Raw genomic sequence first — 27,552 nt, 5'->3', positions numbered from 1 at the left:
TCGCCTGTGAGCACTCCTTGTGGGAGGAGTCGTCCAGCCCCTCGTCGGAATTCCTTTGTCTGAGAAGTTGCTGAGAGACTGGCGCGTTGTTTGATCAAAATTTTTTTTAAACCTGTGAGACACATCGAAGTGGACACGGTTCGAAAAATTAAGCTGGTTTTCAGTTAAAATTTTAATGGCTGATGAGAGATTTTGAGGTGATTCTGTCGCTTTAAGGACTTCCCACGGTGCGAGACGTCGCTCAGCGCTCAGCCGCCGTCGTCAGCCTGTTCAAGCTGAAAACCTCCACATTTCAGGCTCTATTGATCCAGGACGTCGTGAGAGAACAGAGAAGTTTCAGAAGAAGTCGGTTTCAGCATTTTATCCGGATATTCCACTGTTAAAGGAGATTTTTTTAATGAAAGACGTGCGGACGGACCCGAGCCGAGCCGATGCTCCGCCACAGGAAAAACACCTCTGTTGAAAGCCTTAAGGACAAGTTGGAACATGTCCTGCTGTTAAACAATTTCTCATATACTCACTCCACTGAAAGCCATCAAAAGCCGCCTGGATTTTACAAATGGTTATCAACACGGAGGTGTTTTTCCTGTGCCGCCGCACCGCGTCGGCTGCGTCCCGACGCGCGGATCCGTCCGCACGTCTTTCATTAAAAAAATCTCCTTTAACAGTGGAATATCCGGATAAAATGCTGAAACCGACTTCTTCTGAAACTTCTCTGTTCTCTCACGACGTCCTGGATCAATAGAGCCTGAAATGTGGAGGTTTTCAGCTTGAACAGGCTGACGATGGCGGCTGAGAGCGCTGAGCGACGTCTCGCACTGTGGGAAGTCCTTAAAGCGACAGAATCACCTCAAAATCTCATCAGCCGTTAAAATTTTCACTGAAAACCAGCTTAATTTTTCCGTGTCCACTTCGATGTGTCTCACAGGTTTAGAAAAAAGTTTGATCAAACAACGCGCCAGTCTCTCAGCAACTTCTCAGACAAAGGAATTCCGACGAGGGGCTGGACGACTCCTCCCACAAGGAGTGCTCACAGGCGAATGACGTCACCGACAGGCGTGGAAAAACTCACGCATGCGCACGAGGGTTCAAGCATGTCTGACATAAAAACATATGAATGAAATCCATATAGTTTTTGAAAAAAATAAAAAGGACCGTTGCTTTATTGACAGACCTCGTACAATTAATAAAAATCATATTTAAGAGCAAAACTGCAGACAGTTTTAACAAACATTACTATCAAATTCCCTGAGAAAATTCCTATGAAAAAAATATTCTAAGTTTTTAATCACATAGATTTGAAGACTCAGTATGACAGTCAGATACGACAATGCAACTGAATACACCATTTTTAAGAAACTGAACAGTTTAACACAAACATATTACAATCAATAAATTTCCTGAGGAAATTCACATGATGAAAAAAATATACAAAAATACAAAATTGTTCATTTAAATTATGTTTGATCCCCAGAGAAAAGGTTTCTCTGGAAGTAAAATTAAATTTTATCAAAATATTCCACGTACAATGCAAATTAAATGCTGCTGCTAATCTGCCCATAAACTTTGATATGACAGAATATAAACACCCTCATATCATATAAAATACCCTCAGCCGTATGTGCAGTCTTCTTAATAATTACTTAATTGGTATCCCAGTGCTAAGTGTAATATATATATATACACACACACACACACACAGACAGGTGGGGCCAAAAGTTTACATACCCTGGCAAAAGTTTTGTTTTTTTGGCATTTTTCAGAGAATATGAACGATGACACAAAAACTTTTTCACTCATGGTTCATGGTTGGGTGAAGCCATTTATTGGCAAACAACAGTGTTTACTCTTTTCAAATCATGACAACACAAACTACCCAAATGAACCTGATCAAAAGTTTACATACCCCTGTTCTTAATACCGTGTAGTGCCTGTCTTTTGTGGTAGTTGTGGACAAGGCTTTCTGAGGGTAAAGCTGCTACTGAATGTTTTGGACTTTATTTACATCAATTATGAAGAAATACAAAAATATGGCACTCTATGTTAAATCTGCATGGACAGTTCTGAAAAACTGAGTGACTGTGCAAGAAGAGTGAGGAAAGCCACCAAGTCACCCACACAACCCAGAAGTTATAGGCTTACGTGGCTGTGATTGGAGAAATTATGCACAGTGCAAGCTTTGCATTTTGTATCACCAGTTATCCATCTTCATGATGAAGTGGTATAGAGGAGGATTTTCTTAAAAAGAAGACATGAAATTTCAGCTACAAATTTCCAGAAGATACATCTGAGATGCAAACCTGGATTTGATCTGTTTTGGTGAAAGAAAATCCTTCTGTGCTCTACTCCACTATATATTTTCCTGTTCAGATACTGTATAATTTGAGCGGCATGGTCACAACTGGTATTCAACTCAACACCTTATTGGACAGGCCCTATATTTTTAACAAGCTGTTTATATTGCTTCCAGAATTTTCTCAATTTAGTTAGCAATTAGGTATACCACACAGGTGAAAGCAGATCAGACAAAAATTATTAATCCTCTGTACCCACCGTTATTTGTGTAAAGGGCCTTTCACACTGCATGCTTTGGAAGCATCAGAGGCACCACAAATCGGTCTAAAAAGCATTATTTTCAATGAAACGTATTGCTTTTTAAGAGGCGTCTGAAGCGTCGCATCAAAAGCCAAGCTAAACCAACGCTTCTGCCGGGAGTGTGCGCATTCCTGCTTGTCAACAGGCTGACGTGGTCAAAGTTCAACCCAATCCAACTTTTGCCGCTCTGAACTGTGACAAAACTTCACACTGTCCAATAGAAACAACGTGTCGGGTCCAAACATGGAAGACTAGCGGCAGAAACCACTGATCTCTACAAAACAGGAAGGTGTCACAGGACTGCTCATTTATACAGCGCAGTTTTCTGAAGAAAAATCCTTGCAAATGTTTTTTTAAACCTCAAAATTAATTTGATTGCTGTATTAAAGCTTTTTCGTGGTTCATCGACGCACATACAACATGGCGATCACTCAGCTTTCCTGAGGAGAAAAAAAAAAATCTGAGCAAAAGTCTCCGCCTCCTTGCCGCATGCAACACGTCGGGGGTGTGGGAGGCGTTGACGTGACGTGTTGCCTGATGCGTATAAAGCGTGCAATGTGAAAGGACTTACCATATTTCCATAAATGCAGCATGTTTCATAATATACTGTGTAAAAAATGAAACAGCACAACTTTAAAGTGATGAGGATCTAACAAACAGAAAGCAAATTAACTCACTTCTTTGAGTGACTTTACTGGTAAGCCAGTTACTTCCAGGCACTGCTTGTAATTGGTTCAAGCCCACACTTCTGGTTTAGCTGGCCATTCTTCAGATAATTGTCTCAGCAGGGTCCACATTGTTCTCTCTCCTGGTATGTCTAGGAACCAACACTTTCAGGGACGGTCAAAGGATGCAGTGCATCAACTTTGTCATTCAGCTGTTTGATACTGTGAATGATGTCATTCTGCTTCTCCTGAAACACAAAATGTATATATGTGTATATGTTAAAACCTTAATAAAGTTCTCACTTTACATTAAATCCTATGCTTCACAAATGATTAAACCAGTGCTGTTGACCTTTCATCATGAGCACGGACAAATCTGTGAATGAACTGAGTGATGAAAGTAAGTAGGTAAGTAAGTCCCTTCGGCTGCTCCCTTGTTTGCACTCGGGGTCGCCACAGCAAATCTGAGGTGGATCTGCATGTTGAATTGGCATAGGTTTTATGCTGATGCGCTTCCTGACGCAACTCTACAGTACGTGGAGAAATGTGGAGAAAACCTTCTGCACTGAAACCAAGCGCATTAACCACTTGGCCACCACCCGTCTCTGAGTGATGAAAGTGGGCCATGAAAAAAACAAAAAAAAAAAAACTTGAAAGATCTTGGCAAGGCCGTGCCGGGGTCTGGTGGTTGTCCCCCAGAAAAATGTGAAATCTCAAATGCATTCTGGTTAGGGCTGTAGCTATCAATTATTTTAGTAGTCAAGTATTCTATCGATTATTCTGGCAATTAATCGATAAAAAGTACTTTTGCGTTTTAAACAACATCAATAGTCCAGGGCTGTCCATAAGCAATGGCACAATGTCACTGCGCCAAAGTGTTGGCAATTTGCTGAAATGGCGATGGAATGTGCCTTCTATTTTGTTTTTTCCAATTTGTAAAAATTAACCATTTAAGGTTTTTTTTTTTGTTTTTTGTTTTTTTTAAATAAAGGTTGATGGACTGGGTCCCTGCGTGATTTTTTTTAACCCTCTTTCTCTTCAGCAGATGCATTTCAGCTGGAGGTTGAACATGCATCATCGCAGTCAGTTTTTTTATTATTATTATTTTATTAAAGTTACCATGTTTGTGAAGTGTTGTGTGTTGCCCAAAAACGCAAAAATTAAAAAGCCACACACTCAGTGTGAGTCTGAGGGAAACACAGAAGAAAGAGTGGACTTCTGCTGTTTGTCAGTGTAGCCGGGGACAGAGCTGTGACTCGCCCGGTCTGAGAGCTCCTCACACTGGGCAGAGAGACAGCAGCCAGCCGCCAGGTCAATAGTCCCTCCCCACGTAGAGCAGACCGTGTGTTTTTTAAAAATAGACAAACACACTGCTTTGCTTTAAATGCACAGTAAGTCTATTTCAGATGATCAGCGTGACCCATCTTTCTCTTAAAAGGTTTTATTTTACTCTTACGTTGGAAAGCGGTAGCTATCGTTGCTAATTTGATTAGCTGTTATGCTCGCCTTTTTTTTTTCTGCGGATGTTGCAGCGCCACACACAGGCCTAGCATATGTACTACAACGTTAAACGAAGCTTCGAGGCACAGAATTTGCCTCAAACATTTTTTGTAATCGAATTATTTGAGTTACTTGAGTCATTGTTTCAGCCCTAATTCTGGTGCTTTCTCAGGTCTATTTACCCACCAAAAGAATCTCAAAAATAAATAAATAGAATAATTTTTGTTTGGACAGATTGCTTTTTCCACCCCAGATAAGGAGGTAAACCTCAGTAGTACAGCATAGAAGTCCTTCTGTTTCAAGTGTATGGTACCATAGACAGTATGCACACACTATGCAAGTGAAACATTATGCAAGGGACATAGAAATTGAGTTTTTATAAAAGGAATTCTGTAACTTTATATCAGCAATAAATAAACATGTTTATTAAGTAACAGGGCCTGTAAATTATTTCTTTAAACAAGTAACGTTAGTATATACACAACTTCATTACTGGCAGATTTTACTGTATTTTCAAATTATATCCCAAATAGAACAGAATATTTCTTGTCAGAAATTTTGAATATTTTGCTTGCTGAATGTGAATTTTTAGAATCTACTGGCACAAGATACTGTACAATCTTATTTAACCATTATAGTACAAACCTCTGGATAAGGATCAGGCTGATGCGAATCAACTGCAGGCACGCACTCAACCGACTGGTCAGATGGAGGATTCAGTGATTTAACAACTCTTAAGGCAGCCAGCATGGTTGCTGTGGGGAGACAAATAATCTGAAAATATTATCATAAACTTAACTTCATAAAGTCTCTTTCTGGGCACTGACATTACTTAAACTTTAATTGCATCAACACCTAAGAAAAGACAGAGTATACATTTTAGTCATGGTAATAAAAAGTTATGTATATTTTAAATTTAGCATTTATTTAACCAAATTAGTCCCTTTGAGATCGAGACCTCTTTTATAAGTGACATGGACAATTATAAAGTTTCAAATTCACCAAACCTGCATTTCTTTGGAAGTGAGATGTCCACACACACCTTATTGACACCTTTAGGCTTCTGGCTTAATATCACAATAAATGAAAACATGGACAAAATATGAATTAGGCCTGTGCCCCTCTGTGGCTAACGTTAGCTCCGTGCTAGTCAAAAATGTGTTGGTTTGGTTCCCATTAGTCCATGTCTGGCATAATCAAGCTTCAAGGAGGTCTGTCTTTTCAGGCTAAAGTGGGTTTGTGTTCACATCAGATTCCGTTACCTTAAAGTGTCTTTTGATAGTCACAGCGTCGTGATGACCGTAGGAAGGCCTCGCCATTTGAAGCTAGCTGCTAACTCGTGGTAGCTTTGTGTTGGTTTTTTGTGATCCAGTCGATGATCTTCCAGCGTTAGTCTCCTCTTCTGTTCTCAGTGGTCTCTTAATCATAGTATAGAGACTGAACAGGCAAATTTAACGTCTTGAACATAAACTTTTATTTGCCAAAAGAGAACGGAGAGCATGCGGCACTGTTAGTCTTCGTCGTCTTCTTCTTCTTCTTCGTTAAACAGTGGGTTTTAACCCAACTCGGTGCACTACTGCCACCAACTGTTTGGTGGAGAGCACTGCAAGCTTTTTTTTTTTGTCTATGAGCTGTTTTATTTAAATGTCAATGTTTCCTGCTCATGCATGTTGAAAACATCATTTTGTAAATCAGTTTTTAATAACTTTAATGTATTTTCCTTATTTCCAAAAATGCTAAAGATATGCTTTTAGAAAATTTGGCAAAATGTATGTAACTCATTTCTGTGGGACTTCTGGATAATAAGCTGCCATTGCAATCTGTTTCCATAAAAAACATATTTTTGGTAGCTGACAATCACAGTCTGTAGAGACGTAAATTATTTTGCAAAAATTTATATACCAATTAACAGAGTGCATGTTAATGCAAGTTGCCCCAAGACATGTTTCTGAGTTAGCTCTGTCAGTTTATCACAGTAATCTTGAAATTCTATATTCAGTAGGCCTGAATAAATCATAAATCGACAAATTATTGGTTACCATGGTAGCCAGAGTGTTTAAATAATTTCCTATTGTTCATTCTACCTATGATTGCACACATAATTTAAATGTAGTCCAACATTAACTTTCTGTAGGCAGTAAATGATATTTAATGTTTTCCTGTAATATGAAATTTTATAAAATTTTAGAATATATATATACTTTTATTTAGAGGCAAGCTTTACACATACTACATGAACATTATGTGAATGTTCGCAAACACACTGAACATTAAGCAAACATTCTATAAACATTTGATTGATTTTTGCAAATGTTTGCTTCCATGCAGACATTAGACAGACATCACAAACATTATATGAATGTTCGCAAACTTGCTGAACAGTAAATGAACATTCTATGAACGTTTAGTTGATGTTCGCAAATTTTCGCTTCCATGCAAACATTAGACAGATATCACAAACGTTACATGAACATTTGCAAACTTGCTGAACAGTAAACAAACATTCTATGAACATTTGACATTTGCAAATGTTCGCTTCCGGGTGGGCACCCAGACAAATTAGTGACAATAGGGAAAATTGGGTAAAGAATCTGTCCGACAGGGTTCTTACACAGACAGAAAAGGATGTGCTCGCTAAAGGACTAAATTTCTCAGTGACCCCTAAACATATACTGACAGTAGATTACATCACTGCAGTAGAGTCAGCCATTAAACATAACAGTTTGTCAGAGTCAGAAGCTGGGGACCTCTGACTAAGAGTCACAGCAGTGCTTAATAGTGCTACGCCTCCTCCGTCCAACGTCACAGGAGAAGAACAGAAAGCTTTGTCAGCACTGCAGAAGGACCAAAGCATCTTTATCCTGCCAGCAGATAAAGGCAGATGCACGGTGGTCCTGAACACATCGGACTACGAAGCCAAGATCAACAACTTTCTCAGTGACTACAGTACATACAAACGTCTGAAGAGAGACCCCACGAGCGGCTATAAGAAGAAAATCATTAGCTACCTCCAAAACCTGGAGAAAGAGGGACTCATCGACAGGCAGGCATACTACAGACTGTACCCGGGGGACGCCACTCCATGCATCTATGGACTGCCCAAAATCCATAAACAGGACGTGCCACTCAGGCCTATTGTATGTAGCACAGATTCCATCACATACAATTTGGCCAAGCACCTCAAGTGGATTTTGGCTTCTCTAGTGGGTAACTCAGACCACCATGTGGAGAACACACAAGATTTTGTGAACAAGATCAAGGACCTGCAGCTGGAGGCAGATGAAACTATGGTGTCATTTGATGTGACATCGTTGTTCACCTGCATCCCCACCGCTGAGGCCATCTCAGCTGTGAGGCAGAGACTGCTGGAGGATGTGTCTCTACTTGAAAGGACCAAACTCACACCAGACCACATTTGCCAACTCTTGGAGATCTGTCTTAACACCACGTATTTCCTGTTTAGGGGGAATTACTACAGGCAGATTCATGGTTGTGCGATGGGGTCTCCGGTATCCCCCATTGTGGCCAATCTGTACATGGAGCAAGTGGAGAAGACAGCCTTGACGTCTTTCACGGGCATCTCTCCCAGTCACTGGTTCAGATATGTCGATGACACATGGGTTAAAATCAAGCAACAGGAGGTTGAGGACTTTACAGAACACATCAACTCGGTGGATTCTAATATCAAGTTCACACGTGAGAATGCCAGAAACAACCATTTAGCCTTCTTGGACTGTGATGTTATGATTGGAGAGAACAGGCAGCTCCAGACAGGGGTTTATAGAAAACCCACTCACACTAACCAATATCTGCTCTTTGGCTCAAACCACCCCCTTGAACACAAGCTCGGGGTGATCAGGACTCTTCAACACAGAGCCCTACAGGTGCCCACAACTGCAGAGGGAAGGGCTAAAGAACAACAACTTGTACGGAAAGCCCTCAAGCCCTCACAGTATGTGGGTACCCATGATGGTCCCTGGACAAAGTGCAGAAGTCCCAGAAAACAAAGAGACCAGAAAGACGGAGACGGAGAAGGAGACGGAGACAAGAAGAAGAGGGGTGCCTCTCCCTTATTTAGCAGGAGTAGGGGAAAACTACAGAGGATCTTCAGACAGCACAAAATCCCAGTTTACTTTAAACCGGTTAACACCTTGAGACAGAAATTAGTTCACCCTAAGGACAGGATCTCTAGTTACAAACAGAGCAATGTAGTATATTCTATCAGATGTCAGGAAAACTGTAATGAACACTACATAGGTGAGACTAAGCAACCTTTACACAAAAGGGTATACCAGCACCGCAGAGAGGGCACCAGTGGTCCTCAGTCTACAGTTCATCTCCACCTGAAAGACACTAACCACACGTTTGAGGACAATGAAGTTAAAATCTTAGCCAGAGAGAAGAAATGGTTTGAGAGAGGTGTCAAGGAAGCATTCTTTGTAAAACAGTTGAAACCCAGCCTTAACCGGGGAGGGGGTCTCAGACACACTTTGTCCCCTGTTTACAATGGGGTACTCAGGTCAAAGCAGTTTCAGTCTTTTGTTCATGGTAATGAGTCATTCACGTCATCAGGAGAGTCGTCAAGGGAGCCACCAGGAGAGACTTCCGTCCCATCATTAGGAGGGACAGGTGCCCTGTCATTAGGAGGGTGCTAACTAGAGCACAATAGGTGCTAATTGGAGCTATTGTTTAGTCACTAGCCTGTAGCAGTCGGCCTCTCGGTAGGAGGGGTCTGGTTAGGTTAAAAACTCCAGCTTTTGTTGGCTTCTGTTTGATTCTTCTCTACAAGAGTCAAGACGGAAGTCAGACTACCAGAGCAAGAATTTTAGCTGAGGAAGCTTCTGCGATTTGAAGCGAAACGTCCTCACGTCAAGCAACCCAGTCCAGTTGAAGATTCAAGCTTCTCTACTATGGAAACCACTTGGACAACTGAGAGCCTACACAGAAACATTTCAAACCTTAGTAGAAAAATGAGACCAACCTGTTTTCAGGCCCAAACATTTGTTTGAGAAATAAAAATAGAACATTTTCCTAATAATAATTATGATGGCTTTTAGAACTGACAAATTTAATTTTAACGATCAACCTACAAGGTTGGACACATAAGAAATTATTAATAGTGACTCACTAGTATTTCACAGATACTCTGATCGTGCCTCTTCATCCTGGCACCGCTCCGCTGTCGCGCCTTTTTCTACTGAGTGACACCTCGGTGCTGGTGTCTTTTTCCGAGTGAAGAACACAGTTATGGGTTGTTGGTGCTCTTTATTCTTCTGGGCGAGAAGATTCTTATAAACAGACACGCAGAGCACAATGCGTGTGCTCTGCCTTCATGGTGCCACAAGCAGAACACAATACGCTGTTAAAAAAAAAAAAGCATGCAAAATTGGACTAAAAAAATCCGCAAAACTGCGAGGCCGCGAAAGGTGAACTGCGTTATAGTGAGGGACCACTGTATATTCGTTTTGTAATTTGTGTTGGTAGCATGGAGTCAAGCAGAGGGTCACCCCTTTGAGTCTGGTCTGCTTGAGGTTTCTTCCTCAGAGGGAGTTTTTCCTTACCACTGTCATCTGTGTGCTTGCTCGGGGGGTTGGTAAGGTTAGACCTTACTTGTGTGAAGCGCCTTGGGGCAACGTTGTTGTGATTTGGCGCTATATATAAATGAAATAAATTGAATTTTTGTTGTTTGTTTTGTTTTAGCCATTGTTGACAGCAGAATCATCACCCTACAAATAACTGCACCATATCTCCAGGTATCGCGTTCATATTTTTGGACCAAAAGTCAAGTCTGGGAGCATGCACCGGTGTCACGTCACAATAGAACTGCCTTGGAACCTGGGTGGCAATAATCCAGGCAGACAAACGATCCATCTGCATGTCTCAACAGTATCCATCCATCTGCTGCAGTTCGATGAAATTGTACTTGAGCCATAAATGGAGTGGAAACAATTATCTGTGCTATGCATATAGAGCACAAACAGGTCAGATACCTTCATTATTTAAAATTTCTCACTTTTCTTTCAACTGCCTGAACACATTTTTACTTAGTACGTCAAGAGTGCTTCATCTTCAGCTCAAATTCTCAAAAGCAATTTTGGTTCCCTGCACAAAGCTCTCTACTTCTGCCAATTTTAGGGAGTTAGAAACGAGTTATGGCTGTTGATGACACAAACTTTGATTGGCAGGGGAACAAAGTAAGATGAGGAATCTCTTTGGCTCTGTAGGCTTATGAGCACAAAAACTTTAATGGTTTGGTTTTCTTCCCTCACCAGCTCCTTTGGCTGTCCAAGTATCCTCCTGACTGCACGGCTCAATAACAAATGAAAAGATCTTTCTGACTTGATGATTCTGGATGCAGGATTAATCTTATTTTAAAAGTCAATAAAACTATGGGAGTCATGTGACTCAATTTGCTGATGCTGGCACACTGGCAGTAAAAAATAACAGTTTGCACAATGAGTGAAAATGGATGAAGGTTCTGGCATTGTGTCAATTCGTCTGAGTTCACAGCACATTTCAGTTTAGAAAAGCAGAGCAAACTACACTGCAAAATGGAACAGATACCCCCATAATAGATTTCACAAAAATACGAGGAATGAATACATTTCCACACTTGCAATCGAAACACATTTACAGGTAGGTCACAGCACTCGGAGTACATACCTGAGCAATCAGACATGGCTGTGTGCTTATATGTCTGTAATAAGCACACCAAAAAAAATGACACAATGGTTGATTACATGCAATGCATGTGTTATTGTTATTGCATATTGTCACAGATAGTAATCACAGATGGTGAAGCTTTTTTTGGGAACTTGTGATCAAAATGGAAATTATGCAGTGATAACGTGGGGGGGTAGTTACCTTATTGGGGGTCTTTACTTAATATTTGAATCCAATTACTTTTATCCAAAAATCTGACTGGTTAATCATGTGAGATTTCAGACCATAAAATATCACGTAAACAGTGGCAAAATGTTAAAACTATTTCACATTTAATGTGTTACTTTTTAGTATAAGAAGGATATATAGATGTTTTGAACCCCCAAATTATTTCATTCCCTTTTGTGGAGGGTGCGGTGGACTTTCAAGTCTTGGGGCAGGGGGAGTCAGACCCCTCCAATACCCCCTGTAATTCAACATGCTTGTGATTCCAAATGTAGTGACACACTTTTGATGTTATCTAGCGCCTTTGTTTCTGTTTCATGGACATGCATTACCAGTGTACAGTAGCTACTGATGGCTTTATGTAGTTCATTGACAATTTTTGAACATTTCCCAAGCACCATGATAATCCTGTACCTCTTGTGACTTCACTGTGATGTAGACAATTATCTGTGACAAGCAACATACTGTTATTTAAAAGTAGACCACTGATTTGTCATGTAAGCATACAGGGAATGAAATGTGTACTCTGCATTCAACACAACTCTTAGGGCCTCTTCACACACAGTATGATTAAGTATAAATCTGGGTGACTCATATGTATGAGCAAACCACAAAAACATTGAGCCAACAGGTAGGCGTGCACGATCCCGGTGCAACGGTGTCATGCGAGCAAGGACACAGTGCAAGTAGCTGGGACAAGGTGCACCACATCATCCCAAAAACCAGCTGTATAATTAGTGAATATTACTGGGTTGATTGTATAAATAGTACATAAAAGGGGACGCAATACAGATCTCAGTGGTTAAATCACCCTGGTTAAATAAAAAAAAAGCCACTCACGGGATTGAAACCAGTAAGCTGTAATTACCAGATGAAAACTTTACCACTGCACTACCATCGCTGGCCTGTAATCAGTACAGAAAAAGGCCTGAAATCAATAAGGACATGGACAAGGTGGGTTGTGTGCGGCCGCTGCAGAGGTAAAAAGGTAAAAGATGTTTTATATATTTCCACGTGAGGACAGCAGGCAGAGACACGCGTCCCATGGAGGAATGTTGTAAGATCATGTCCTTCCAAACATGGAGCAGAGTGGACACGCCCCCCTGTCCATTCAGCGCCCAGACCAATATGTCACTCTCTATGTTATGTGGTCATTCATTTTTGTTATTTGTTATGTAATGGCGTATGTAGGTTTTGCCGTAATTATTTATATAGCTGTCCTGGTGGTGGTTTCTGTGTTTGTAATGCGTGCACTGAGCTGTCAGTGTGCTGTGATCAGCTGACAGGCCCCTCCCTGTGCTGTGTGCAATCAAACCTCGCTGTCCGGCCCCTCATGTGATCAGATCTGTACATACATAGCATTTTATATGACACGCGCACATGTGCGAGACGCATGCACCACATGTGTGTGGCTTTTTGCAACTCCACACTCGTGGGGTCACTTAGACAAATTTCACACCCAGCTCAACAGTGACTGTCTGGTGACTGTTTTCAGGATGATAGTGCGAATGGCCACACATTTTCTAAGTGCCAAAAGAGTGGTGTTAGATGTTCGTGTGTGTCAGCTGGAATTTGGCTGACACCCACCGCAAGAGGGTTCGATGGGCTCGCACAGCACACACTCTAAAGCCACTGATGTGCACAAATATTTGTAGTATACAAATACAGGTACATATAATATAATACAGGTGTACAAGGCGTTGAAAGCAGTTACGATTTTACACGTTTTGCAAACGATTCCTGCTTCATGCGCAATTCGACCAAATTTGCACTATGTGTGAAGGGGCCCTTAGTTACAACTAAGAGTGCTCCAAAAGCTCTGTCAAGATACAAGTACACATTTTAACCACATGCTCGATAAAGACGAATCTCAGGGAGAAGAAAAATATAGGAATCTCCTCATGCTGTGCTTCCCTTGGCGTAACAAGGACATTGATCTGAAAGCTTGTTTCCTCACTTACACTGGGTGATTGTAACATAACAAATTGGGCTACAAACCTGACACTTTTCCCCCACAAATAAACCTGCAACTCTGTACAGAAACAGACAACCCTAAATCAGAAAAGGTTGGGTGGTGTGGAAAATACAAAAAGAAATAAATAAGCAATGCAGTGATTCTTACATTTACTTTGACTCTTATTTTTTTTGCAGACAGTACACAGTAAAATCACCAGTGTAGAACTAACAATGACAGTGTTAAATTAACACTGACAGTCAGGGACGTAGCACCAAATTCTGGGCCCTAGGTACTAGCCATATTGAAGACCCCCCCCCCCCCCACACACACACACACACACAGTTATGTTCTTTTTTATTAACGCAAACACCAAATTTCTAATGCGTAGTCAAACCAGGTCTAAATCATGTATACCTTAGATCACACCTGGGAGTCAGAACCCTTTTTAAAGTTGGGGAAGCAATATTGAGTTGGGGGTCTGGGGGACCAAACTGCACCATTTTCTAGAAAAATGGTGCAATTTGGTGCATTCCTGTCTGTTAAAATGCACAAGAAAACCAAATTGCACCATTTTCTAGAAAAAAAACTCAATATAGCTAGATTTCAAGCTCACCTCTCTTGTCAAAGAATTTGGTTAGCAGCTGCTTTCCCTCATTTAGTTTTTCTCTTCTTTTCTGAAATCCAGACTATGATTTTTTTTTAGGAAAGACATGTCTTATTTCAGCCTAAACACTAGGGCTGCAACTAGCAATTATTTTAGTAATCAATTCATCGGTCGATTATTTTTTTAATTAATTGTTTTTTTTTTGTTTGTTTTGTTTTTTTTACTTACATGTGAGTTTTACCATTATTTCTTTAAGTGAGTTATTATTAAAAGGCCTTTATCACGCAATATCAACGTTTGAGCTTGTAATAAAGTTATGTTATATTCTCGTCAAATTATTATTATAAATTATTATTATAAATTATTTTGCACATACATACATCACCGACACACCACAAAAAGATTTCTGTCAGGTTTCCCCCGATTATGAGCATTTTTAGATGTCTACAGCAACTATCTCCACCAATGAACATATGACAGCAAGAGCCCACAAAAGTATTTTAAAAGCCTGACTAAAGTGTAATATGTGATCTTTAAAAACATATTTTCATGAAAAAAGACACAAATGTGTAGTTAACTGCATTTTATTTTTTCTTGTGTAAAAACACAGCTTAGATGTGGTTTGACGAAACAAATTGTCATTAAATTTAAATAAAACAGATATGAAGTGGAGGTTTTAAGAGTCACTAGGTGTTCACAGGAAGCAGTTATTTATTTCTATATTTATTTATTTATGTTCATTGTTAGTTGGATTTATCTTTTCTGTTGTGTTTAATCAGGTTCTTTTGTTTCTTTCGCTAAAACTGTATTGTAGCATTACTGGTTATTATTACTATTATTGTTGTTGCTATTATTACTAATATATAAATAAAAATAAATTAAAAAATATTACAATTTGTAATACATTTGACTCTTTTACGACAACAAACAAAAGAAAACAAAAGCACACAAATGTGCTGACAGCTGCAACAGCTTAATGCTAACTTTTAATGAGCCTTTCACACTGAATACGTCAGATGCGTCAAATGCATCAAAAATCGGTCTAAAAAGCATTATTTTCAATGAGGCGCGTTGCGATTTAGATGCGTCAGATGTGTCGCGTCAAAAGCCGAGCTAAACCGATGCTTCTGATGGGAGTGTGCACTGCCGCTTGTCGGCAGGCTGACGCAGTCAAAGTTCAATCCAATCCAACTTTCGATGCTCTGAGCTGTGACGTACCTTTGCGTTGTCCAATAGGAATGACGCGTCGGGCCAAAACACGGAAGACTCGTGGCAGAAACCACTGATCTCTACAAAATGGATCGGTGTTAAAAAAAAAAAAATGGATCGGTGTTGAAACCACTGATCTCTACAAAACATACTTGTCACAGGACTGCTCATTTATGGAGCAGTTTTCTGAAGAAAAATCCTTGGAAATGTTTTTTGTTGTTTGTTACCTCAGAATTTCTGATTACTGTTTAAAAAAAATATGAACACTTGTAATTAAAACAGCTAAATAAATCAATAAATGGTTCTTTAGAAACCTTTCATCTGTAAATTAAAACCACCTGTTATTTCAGATTAGATAATTTCTTGTTTAACATAAGGAACCTCAGACATTTATTTTTAGACAAAATAACATGGAAATTTGTACATTTTTTAAAGTCTGGTAGATTATTTATATCTCATTTCAACCATAAAAACAGACACTGTAAATAAATATAAATGTTTATTATAAATGCAACAGGAAATAATTTAACAATGACTGCAGTGTGTTTGTAAAGTAGGATTTGTTGTGTGGGCCGCCAGAAGAGGAGGTACTGCTGACCCACCACCAGAGGGCGCCCTGTCTGGAGTGCGGGCTCCAGGCACCAGAGGGCGCAGCCGCCTCACAGGAGCAGCCAGGGTGACAGCTGTCACGCATCACCTGCAACAGCTGTTACCAATCACCTGATCAGCAGGGGTACATCAGCAGGACGACGTCTCCACCTCTTTGCCGAGATATCGCTCTACCTGGAAGGTAACGTTCTCAGCCGACTGTGAGATCTCTCGACAGTAACCTTTTGTGACTTTTGTGCATTGCATAGCAGACTTTTTTTCCAACGAGAGGTGGAGGTAGTTTTCCTGCTGTGTGGATTGCTGGGTGCAAACGCGCCCACATTTAATTGTTTTTTTGTTCCTCGCCAGCAGTACCAGGTCCGACACGCGGAGGCAGTGGCCACCTGGGAGTTCGGGACTTGGCGGCTCCAGTATTCCCGGGGTCTGGTGGCGGAGGAAATCGTGTGGTTCCGGTTCTCCTTTGGACAGACGTCTTCTATCTTCGAGCCTGCCCACACGACACCTTTTGTGATTTGGCTTTTTGTTTATTGTTGTAATCTGTTGTGTTTGTTGTGCCTATTCACAACAGTAAAGTGTTGTTATTTGACTTCCTCCATTGTCCGTTCATTTGCGCCCCCGGTTGTGGGTCTGTGTACCTACACTTTCCCAACAGGATATCTCGGCCAACGTCATGGACCCCGAGGGGCGTCAACCGGCCGTTGAACGGCCAATGGAAGAGCAGGGCGCACAGGCGTCTGCAGGAGGAATGATCGGTGAGTTGCAGCGAATCCTCACCGCTTTTACGGCTTGGCTGGATCTGATGACCGAGCAGAACGTCCTCCTTAACCGCAGGGTGGAGGCTCTCGCCGCGCAGGTGGAAGCGCGCCCTCAGGGCGCTGCTGCGGCTCCCCCTCCTGTCGATCCTGTGCGCAATAGTGACGTTCCACAGGTCGTTCAACGACCCCTCCCACCTTCCCCTGAAGCATACATAAGCCCTCCAGAACCGTACGGGGGTTGTGTGGAGACATGCGCGGACTTTCTTATGCAGTGTTCGCTCGTCTTCGCACAACGTCCCGTCATGTACGCGACTGATGCTAGTAAGATAGCTTATGTGATTAATCTGCTTCGCGGCGAGGCACGCGCTTGGGCTACAGCGCTCTGGGAGCAAAATTCACGGCTCCTTCTGACATATGATGGGTTTGTGAGGGAGCTCAGAACAGTGTTCGATCACCCAAATAGAGGAGAGACCGCTTCAGCCGTGCTGCTGTCAATGAGACAGGGGCGACGGAGCGCAGCTGCTTATGCAGTCGACTACCGCATCGCGGCTGCGAGGTCCGGCTGGAATAGCACTGCCCTCCGCGCCGCCTTCGTAAACGGACTATCGTTGGTCCTGAAGGAGCACCTGGTTGCCAAGGACGAACCGCGGGATTTAGACGGGCTTATTGATCTCGTTATACGATTAGACAATCGGTTAGAAGAACGCTGTCGGGAACAAGACGAAGGGCGTGGCCGGGCACGCGCCATCCCTCTCCCTTCCGGTTCCGACCGAGTTCCGCCCTCCCCACGCTCCACGGCCTCTACGCTCCGTGTGGTGACAGCTCCCCCTGCTGACGAAGCTATGGACACGAGCAGGGCCACATTTAGGGCACCAGATAGACAGAGGAGGCTGGCCCGCGGAGCGTGCTTTGTTTGTGGCTCAATAGAGCATCAAGTGAGGGACTGCCCCGAGCGGTTAAACACCAACGCCCGCCCCTAGACACTGGGTTAGGGGTGGGCCAAAACATTCACGTGGGACATACCCATATTGCCACACGACTCCCAGTGACAATCCTTTATGAGGATTTAACCCTGAAGGCCCCAGCACTGGTGGACACGGGCTCTGAAGGGAATCTGTTAGACAGCAGATGGGCCAGGGAGATAGGGCTCCCTCTGGTGGCGCTTACCTCGCCTGTGCAGGTGCGGGCACTAGATGGCTCCCTACTCCCTCTAATCACACATAAGACACCACCAGTAACTCTGGTGGTGTCAGGAAATCACCGGGAGTTTTTTGTGACTCCTGCCACCTCCCGTGTGATTCTAGGGTTCCCCTGGATGTTAAAACACAATCCCCGGATCGATTGGCCGTCCGGGGTAGTGGTTCAGTGGAGCGAGACCTGCCATTGGGTATGTTTAGGTTCCTCGGTTCCTCCCGATTCCCAGGCTATGGAGGAGGTCAGAGTCCCGCCCAATCTAGGGATGGTGCCGGTGGAGTACCATGACCTTGTGGATGTGTTCAGTAAGGATCTGGCGCTCACCCTTCCCCCCCACCGTCCGTACGATTGTGCCATTAATTTGGTTCCAGGCGTTGAGTTCCCGTCCAGCAGGCTGTACAACCTCTCACGACCTGAGCGCGAATCGATGGAGACCTACATCCGGGACTCTTTAGCCGCCGGGTTGATCCGGAATTCCACCTCCCCGATGGGTGCAGGTTTCTTTTTTGTGGGTAAAAAAGACGGTGGACTTCATCCATGCATTGATTATAGGGGGCTGAACAAAATCACGGTTCGTAATCGATACCCGTTGCCCCTGTTGGATTCAGTGTTCACGCCCCTGCATGGAGCCCAAATATTCACTAAGCTTGATCTTAGAAATGCGTATCACCTGGTTCGGATCCGGAAGGGAGACGAGTGGAAGACGGCATTTAACACCCCCTTAGGTCACTTTGAGTACCTGGTCATGCCGTTCGGCCTCACAAACGCCCCCGCGACGTTCCAAGCATTAGTTAATGATGTCTTGCGGGATTTCCTGCACCGATTCGTCTTCGTATATCTAGACGATATACTCATCTTTTCTCCGGATCCTGAGACTCATGTCCGGCATGTACGTCAGGTCCTGCAGCGGTTGTTGGAGAACCAGCTGTTTGTGAAGGGCGAGAAGTGTGAGTTTCACCGCACATCTTTGTCCTTCCTGGGGTTTATCATCTCCCCCAACTCCGTCGCTCCTGATCTGGCCAAGGTTGCGGCGGTGAGAGACTGGCCCCAACCCACTAGCCGTAGGAAGCTGCAACAGTTCCTCGGCTTTGCAAATTTCTACAGGAGGTTCATTAAGGGCTACAGTCAGGTAGTTAGCCCCCTGACAGCCCTGACCTCACCAAAAGTCCCCTTCACCTGGTCGGATCGTTGCGATGCCGCGTTCAAGGAGTTGAAACGGCGCTTCTCGTCTGCACCCGTTCTGGTGCAGCCCGATCCTAGTCGCCAGTTAGTGGTTGAAGTGGACGCCTCGGACTCAGGGATAGGAGCTGTGCTTTCCCAGAGCGGGAAGACCGATAAGGTCCTTCACCCGTGTGTCTATTTTTCCCGCAGGTTGACCCCGGCCGAACGGAACTATGACGTCGGCAATCGAGAACTCCTTGCGGTGAAAGAGGCTCTTGAAGAGTGGAGACATCTGTTGGAGGGAACGTCCGTGCCATTCACGGTTTTCACTGACCACCGGAACCTGGAGTATATCAGGACCGCCAAGCGGCTGAACCACAGGCAAGCCCGCTGGTCACTGTTCTTCGGCCGTTTTGACTTCCGGATCACCTACCGTCCCGGGACCAAAAAGCAGAGATCGGATGCCTTGTCCCGGGTACATGAAGATGAAGTCAAAGCGGAGTTGTCGGATCCACCGGAACCCATCATCCCAGAGTCCACTATCGTGGCCACCCTCACGTGGGACGTAGAGAGAACCGTCCGGGAGGCCCTGGCACGAAGCCCGGACCCCGGAACTGGGCCGAAGAACAGACTTTACGTCCCACCAGAAGCTAGGGCTGCAGTCCTGGACTTCTGTCACGGCTCCAAGCTCTCTTGTCATCCAGGGGTGCGAAGAACCGTGGCAGTTGTCCGGCAGCGCTTCTGGTGGGCGTCCCTAGAGGCCGACGTCCGGGATTATATCCAGGCCTGCACCACCTGCGCCAGGGGCAAGGCTGACCATCGCAGGGCATCAGGACTACTCCGGCCGCTGCCTGTGCCTCATCGCCCCTGGTCCCACATCGGCCTGGATTTTGTCACGGGCCTCCCGCCGTCCCAGGGTAACACCACCATCCTCACGATAGTGGACCGATTCTCCAAGGCGGCCCACTTCGTGGCCCTCCCGAAGCTCCCAACAGCCCAGGAGACAGCGGACCTCCTGGTCCACCACGTCGTCCGGCTGCATGGGATTCCAACAGACATCGTCTCCGATCGTGGTCCCCAGTTCTCCTCGCAAGTCTGGAGGAGCTTCTGCCGGGAACTGGGGGCCACGGTGAGTCTCTCGTCCGGGTACCACCCTCAGACCAACGGGCAAGCAGAACGGGTAAACCAGGAGGTGGAACAGGCCTTGCGCTGCGTGACTGCCGCGCACCCAGCAGCCTGGAGTACCCATTTGGCCTGGATCGAGTATGCCCATAACAGCCAGGTGTCTTCAGCCACCGGCCTCTCCCCTTTTGAGGTGTGTCTGGGGTATCAGCCCCCATTGTTTCTGGTGGTTGAGGGAGAGGTCGGTGTGCCCTCGGTCCAGGCCCACCTACGGAAGTGCCGTCGGGTGTGGCGTGCCGCCCGTTCTGCTTTGCTAAAGGCCCGGACGAGGGCAAAAGCCCATGCAGACCGTCGGCGGACCCCGGCCCCTGCGTATCGGCCAGGGCAGGAGGTGTGGTTATCCACAAAGGATATTCCCCTCAAAGTGGACTCCCCCAAGCTACAGGACCGTTACATTGGCCCCTTCAAGATCCTTAAGGTCATCAGTCCGGCCGCAGTGAGGCTTCAGCTTCCGGCCTCACTGCGGATCCATCCTGTGTTTCATGTGTCCCATATTAAACCGCATCACACCTCACCCCTCTGTACTCCGGGTCCGGCGCCGCCTCCTGCCCGGATCATCGATGGCGAGCCGGCTTGGACTGTACGCCGGCTCTTGGATGTCCGTAGGATGGGCCGGGGCTTCCAGTATTTGGTGGACTGGGAGGGGTACGGTCCCGAAGAACGCTCCTGGGTGAAGAGGAGCTTCATCCTGGACCCGGCCCTCCTGGCCGATTTCTACCGCCGCCACCCGGACAAGCCTGGTCGGGTGCCAGGAGGCGCCCGTTGAGGGGGGGGGTCCTGTTGTGTGGGCCGCCAGAAGAAGAGGTACTGCTGGCCCACCACCAGAGGGCGCCCTGTCTGGAGTGCGGGCTCCAGGCACCAGAGGACGCAGCCGCATCACAGGAGCAGCCAGGGTGACAGCTGTCACGCATCACCTGCAACAGCTGTTACCAATCACCTGATCAGCAGGGGTACATCAGCAGGACGACGTCTCCACCTCTTTGCCGAGATATCGCTCTACCTGGAAGGTAACGTTCTCAGCCGACTGTGAGATCTCTCGACAGTAACCTTTTGTGACTTTTGTGCATTGCATAGCAGACTTTTTTTCCAACGAGAGGTGGAGGTAGTTTTCCTGCCGTGTGGATTGCTGGGTGCAAACGCGCCCACATTTAATTGTTTTTTTGTTCCTCGCCAGCAGTACCAGGTCCGACACGCGGAGGCAGTGGCCACCTGGGAGTTCGGGACTTGGCGGCTCCAGTATTCCCGGGGTCTGGTGGCGGAGGAAATCGTGTGGTTCCGGTTCTCCTTTGGACAGACGTCTTCTATCTTCGAGCCTGCCCACACGACACCTTTTGTGATTTGGCTTTTTGTTTATTGTTGTAATCTGTTGTGTTTGTTGTACCTATTCACAACAGTAAAGTGTTGTTATTTGACTTCCTCCATTGTCCGTTCATTTGCGCCCCCTGTTGTGGGTCCGTGTACCTACACTTTCCCAACAGGATTTCTGTGACATAAACCTCATGATGATTTTTTTTATATATATATATATATATATATATATAGTCATTTCAACTTGTAATTTTGCCAAAATATGTAACTGCCTTTAATGTTGTGATCAGGACAGAGTCATTTCTAAAATATGAATTTGAGCACTATAAGTGGAGAGCTTCTACTTGTGCAAATGTCTGGACTTTGATTTCGTGGACATTTTTAATGATCCGTTCATTTATTGTTAAAATATAAAATGAAACAGCTTTTTTAAAAATAATAAAATAGTTGCTGTTTAAAGAGCCTTTTATTTAGAAGCAGGTGATGTTATGCTGGATTCTCAGGACCAGATGAAGGTCTCTTCTGCAGTTTTTAACTCTGGTGGTGTTGCTCAAAAGCAGAGATGTTTTCTTTTGACTGGACTTCGCTGTGTTCAGCTCATCAATGGAAGTCTGGTTGTCTGCACAGTAAATGTTCCTGATTGGGACAAATAAAAATATTTCTTTAAATATAAAGAAATACTAAACAGTTTATATATTTAAAAAAAAAGAGGGGGGGGGGGGAACGGGAAAAAAACGATAGAAAAAAACGCCTGAATAAATAAGTTATTTAAAGTGTTCACTCAGATCAACTGTGCTAAAAGGCTAAGCTAACATTAGCCGATCATTAAACCTTCACAGCAGTTCAGTAAACGTCACGTTTTATTTTTACATTATTCTCACCTCGATAAAGCTGCAGAACTAAACTCCGATGGGCAAACTGGGACTTCGCATATATCCAAAAAGTGGGAGATTTCGGACTGAGTGGGTTTGCTCCATTCCCCCGGCTGCCTGCCTCAGTCTGCCCAGTGATGATGCCTGAAGGCCGGCTTCTCCGTGCGGGTCGGCCCGCTGTTGCGGTTCGATCGATATCCCACCAAGTCGACAGTCCTCCCTCGGTTGGCGTCACTCCGAAAAGTAGCTGAAAAAAGCTTCTCCCGGCAGAGTGATGGGAGAATCGTTCTACTGCTGTTTTTTAAAGCTTTTTTGTGGTTCAGGTGACACAAATTCAAGATGGCGATCGCTGAACTTTTTTCAGCTTGTGGAAACAGCCAAAGTGTGACATAGCAACCCCCTCTCCCCCCCCTTTTTTTTTTTTTTTTTTTTTGCCGCTTCCAAAGTGACGCATCTGACGTCATGCGGCGGATCCATCGGATGCGTTTTCCGACAGATTCCGACACGTTATCGGATTGGCCTGACATATTCAGTGTGAAAGGCCCATTACATTGAAAATGTCATAGACATGCTAACGCGTTAGCATCAGTCCCGTTTTTAAGTTATAAAATATATCTATCTACTGTTTCAGAAGACCATAACAGGTCAGATTAACATACAAAGGTAAATATTACTCACAGACATATGCTCTTTGGCGTTTTAGTGGGGAAAAATGAAGATAAAGCTAAATGAAACAATGAATCAACAAAGCAGTGCTTCGATCTGCAAATCACTGCTTCGATTGGTTCAAGGTTCAAAGCAAAGCCACGCTGCAGAAACGGTTGATTTATATGGAATAAACGAAACATTTGCGGTAAAACAAAGTTATTTAACAACTAATCGATGGCTAAATTAGTTGACAACTATTTTAATAATTGATTAAATCGATTAGTTGTTTCAGTTCTACTAAACACCTCCTCTTTCTGTCAGATCCCGTTTGGGATGTGTGTGTGCAGGGCAGAGTGTCACCTGTGCACCTGGACTAAACCATTGTACAACTGTGCAGGTGTGCGAAGGGCCCTCAGAGATCTTTCAATATTATTGTTAGAGCAGAATTATGTTTTGCAACATTTATACATTCATTCTAATTATATTCTTTTACAACATGAATTGTATGGACATTAATAACATGCAACACAAAAATGTATTTAATGCCAGTTTTTTGTGGGCCCCCCATGCTCTGGGTCCACATAGTACCCTTTACCCCCCCCCCCACCACCAGTCCAACGCCCCTGCTGACAGTGTACATATGGTCCTACTCTGGTCAGAGTGGGACCTGTCAGTGTTACTGTCACTGTCAGTGTTAATTTAACACTAGTGATTTTACTGTGTATGAACCTAAGTCATGTTTTCTCTGGTCAACTTCATTTCTCTCTGCCATAGGTATTAAAGGCACTGCGCTGCGGTGGTTTGAATCATATTTGTCTAATAGATTACAATTTGTTCATGTAAATGGGGAATCTTCTTCACAGACTAAAGTTAATTATGGAGTTCCACAAGGTTCTGTGCTAGGACCAATTTTATTCACTTTATACATGCTTCCCTTAGGCAGTATTATTAGACGGTATTGCTTAAATTTTCATTGTTACGCAGATGATACCCAGCTTTATCTATCCATGAAGCCAGAGGACACACACCAATTAGCTAAACTGCAGGATTGTCTTACAGACATAAAGACATGGATGACCTCTAATTTCCTGCTTTTAAACTCAGATAAAACTGAAGTTATTGTACTTGGCCCCACAAATCTTAGAAACATGGTGTCTAACCAGATCCTTACTCTGGATGGCATTACCCTGACCTCTAGTAATACTGTGAGAAATCTTGGAGTCATTTTTGATCAGGATATGTCATTCAAAGCGTATATTAAACAAATATGTAGGACTGCTTTTTTGCATTTACGCAATATCTCTAAAATCAGAAAGGTCTTGTCTCAGAGTGATGCTGAAAAACTAATTCATGCATTTATTTCCTCTAGGCTGGACTATTGTAATTCATTATTATCAGGTTGTCCTAAAAGTTCCCTAAAAAGCCTTCAGTTAATTCAAAATGCTGCAGCTAGAGTACTGACGGGGACTAGAAGGAGAGAGCATATCTCACCCATATTGGCCTCTCTTCATTGGCTTCCTGTTAATTCTAGAATAGAATTTAAAATTCTTCTTCTTACTTATAAGGTTTTGAATAATCAGGTCCCATCTTATCTTAGGGACCTCGTAGTACCATATCACCCCAATAGAGCGCTTCGCTCTCAGACTGCAGGCTTACTTGTAGTTCCTAGGGTTTGTAAGAGTAGAATGGGAGGCAGAGCCTTCAGCTTTCAGGCTCCTCTCCTGTGGAACCAGCTCCCAATTCAGATCAGGGAGACAGACACCCTCTCTACTTTTAAGATTAGGCTTAAAACTTTCCTTTTTGCTAAAGCTTATAGTTAGGGCTGGATCAGGTGACCCTGAACCATCCCTTAGTTATGCTGCTATAGACGTAGACTGCTGGGGGGTTCCCATGATGCACTGTTTCTTTCTCTTTTTGCTCTGTATGCACCACTCTGCATTTAATCATTAGTGATCGATCTCTGCTCCCCTCCACAGCATGTCTTTTTCCTGGTTCTCTCCCTCAGCCCCAACCAGTCCCAGCAGAAGACTGCCCCTCCCTGAGCCTGGTTCTGCTGGAGGTTTCTTCCTGTTAAAAGGGAGTTTTTCCTTCCCACTGTAGCCAAGTGCTTGCTCACAGGGGGTCGTTTTGACCGTTGGGGTTTTACATAATTATTGTATGGCCTTGCCTTACAATATAAAGCGCCTTGGGGCAACTGTTTGTTGTGATTTGGTGCTATATAAAAAAATTGATTGATTGATTTCCTTTGTTTTATGTTCATTTGTTAGTATTCATGGGATAATATATCCTGCATTTACCGTAAGTCATTTAGCACTTTGTAATGTTGCAATACCTTCTCACTTGCATTGTGAGGCAACATCAGCTATGGACTCCGCCACAGATATCTCTGTTTGGCTGCTATTATTATTATTATTATTATTATTATTATTATTATTATTATTATTATTACGACTTTGCTACTGTTACTTGCAAAAATGAACAGGTAAAAAGTTCAAATGAAAAAGAACAGAATAGAAAAGTACGACACCAACCTTTTGGCACACTTGCCAATGATGATGCAGCAAAAAAGTGTCTCTACAGTTGACAATAGCCTATGTCATAGTATTAGTGTTCCGAGGTGCTGTTTGGACAGGTGAGGGATATATATATATATATATATATATATATATATATAGTTCTTTCTTAGAATATAAATATGAATAGTGAGAAGGGGGTAGCAGTTTATAAGTGTTTGCATCTTCCTACTCCTTTTCGAGCATTGCTTCTTGGTTAACAGATTTTTCTCATCAATTTTTTCTTCTTTTTTTGTGTTTTCCTAGTTCAAAATAAATTCCATCCATTCATTCATTTAAGACTAATCTATCACGGCAATATGGTGACAGAAATAACTCAGGTTTTTCAGTGATCACTTATGCACAATGAAGGGAAGAGAAGCATAGCCTTTGCCAAGGGAGATAAGCCTGTTGAAAAGTCTTTTTAAATGGACTGCATATGCGGCGATGCACTGCCCATGCCCCCTCCCATTCCCAGGGTGCATCGTGCACAGAAAACATGTCATCATCTGCGACAAAGTGTATGATATTTTGACCACGTGACATGTTTGTGGTGGGTGCAGCAACACACGGCACTAATGCATGCACCCAGTACCAGCCGGTGGGACAAGCTGGATGACCAGGAGAAAACTCATGCAAACTCCACAACTAGGCAGCGCTGGATTCAAATCCAAGAGCCTGCTGTGACAAAGAGAGCTAACCATTCTGCCATGTGCTTGCCTTTAACAGTGTGTTTATCCATAACAAATGTCAGCCTTTTTTGCATGTCTAACAGCACTGTTAGAAGGACAAAGTACCCAAGATAGTTTACTATTTTATTTTACACATCCACTGCTAGTATATCAGTGCACAATCAAAACAAAGTGCTCCAATAATAAAAGCATGCAGAAATAAGTTAAATTATAGCAGAATTAAAACAAAAACAAGTTATATAAAACCCATAAATAGATTTTAATAAATAAAAGTCAATTTAGTTCACACTCTCTGATTCACTGTGGGGGAAAAAGCTGTTTAACAGGTGAGCAGTCCTTACTGTCCTGACGGCATCAAATCAAATTTATTAATTTGTATGGCGCCAGTTCACAACACAACACAATTCAAAATAGAACAAAAATGAATTAAAAGATCAAATGGCACAATGAAAGAGTAAAAAGAATATTAAAAATATATATATAACATAATATACTAACGGTAAGACTGGGAAAACAGATGGGTCTTAAGTCGAGACTTAAAGGTCTCCGCAGAATCCGACTACCTTATTTGAGCAGGGAGATCATTCCACAGAGCAGGGGCACGATAAGAGAAAGCTCTGTAACCCACAGACTTTTTATTCACCCTAGGAACACAAAGAAGCCCGGCACCCTGCGAACACAAGGCCCGAGCCGGTACGTAGGGCTCAAACAGACCAGCCAGGTAGGGAAGTGCCAGTCCGTGAACAATTTTCTGGGCTAGTAACAGAACCAAAATCTGATCTCACAGAGACAGGAAGCCAATGAAGGGATGCCAAAATGGGTGTTATGTGGTCAAACTTTCTGCTTCATGTCAAAGGTCTGGCAGCAGCATTTGGAACCAATTGAAGACCCCTAATGCTGGACTGCGGTAAACCAGAAAATAGAACATTGCAACAGTCCAATCTAGAAGAGATAAATGCATGTATCAATGTCTCAGCATCAGCCATAGACAGGATGGGATGAGTCTTTGCTATATTTGGCAGATAGAAGAAAGCATGAGAGTGAACATGCTATGAGAAGGATGAATGGAGTCCTTTCGTATGCCATCTGCTCTGCGCACACACCACTCTGAATCGATGTCCTGCAGATGTGGCAGTGGGAGACTAGTGACTGAAGACAGAC

General features: G+C 43.6%; 1 protein-coding gene and 1 long non-coding RNA gene across 3 annotated transcripts in view; both read right to left on the bottom strand.

Annotated features, from left to right (window-relative positions):
* Window positions 1–27,552, bottom strand: part of LOC117512710 (metabotropic glutamate receptor 4-like) — a 673,449-nt gene that overhangs the window by 428,245 nt on the left and 217,652 nt on the right. The window lies entirely within an intron of this gene.
* LOC117512711 lies at window positions 3,361–6,176 on the bottom strand. The gene is made up of 3 exons (XR_004561364.1): window positions 6,023–6,176; window positions 5,406–5,515; window positions 3,361–3,508 (listed from the first exon to the last, which is right to left on the bottom strand). It is a non-coding gene; the product is annotated as an uncharacterized LOC117512711 (long non-coding RNA).

This window comes from Thalassophryne amazonica, chromosome 6, assembly GCF_902500255.1.
Source record: "Thalassophryne amazonica chromosome 6, fThaAma1.1, whole genome shotgun sequence".
Taxonomy (NCBI): Eukaryota; Metazoa; Chordata; class Actinopteri; order Batrachoidiformes; family Batrachoididae; genus Thalassophryne; species Thalassophryne amazonica.
The sequence above is the reverse complement of the archived record's forward strand: the minus strand, read 5'-3'. Positions and strand labels throughout refer to the sequence as shown.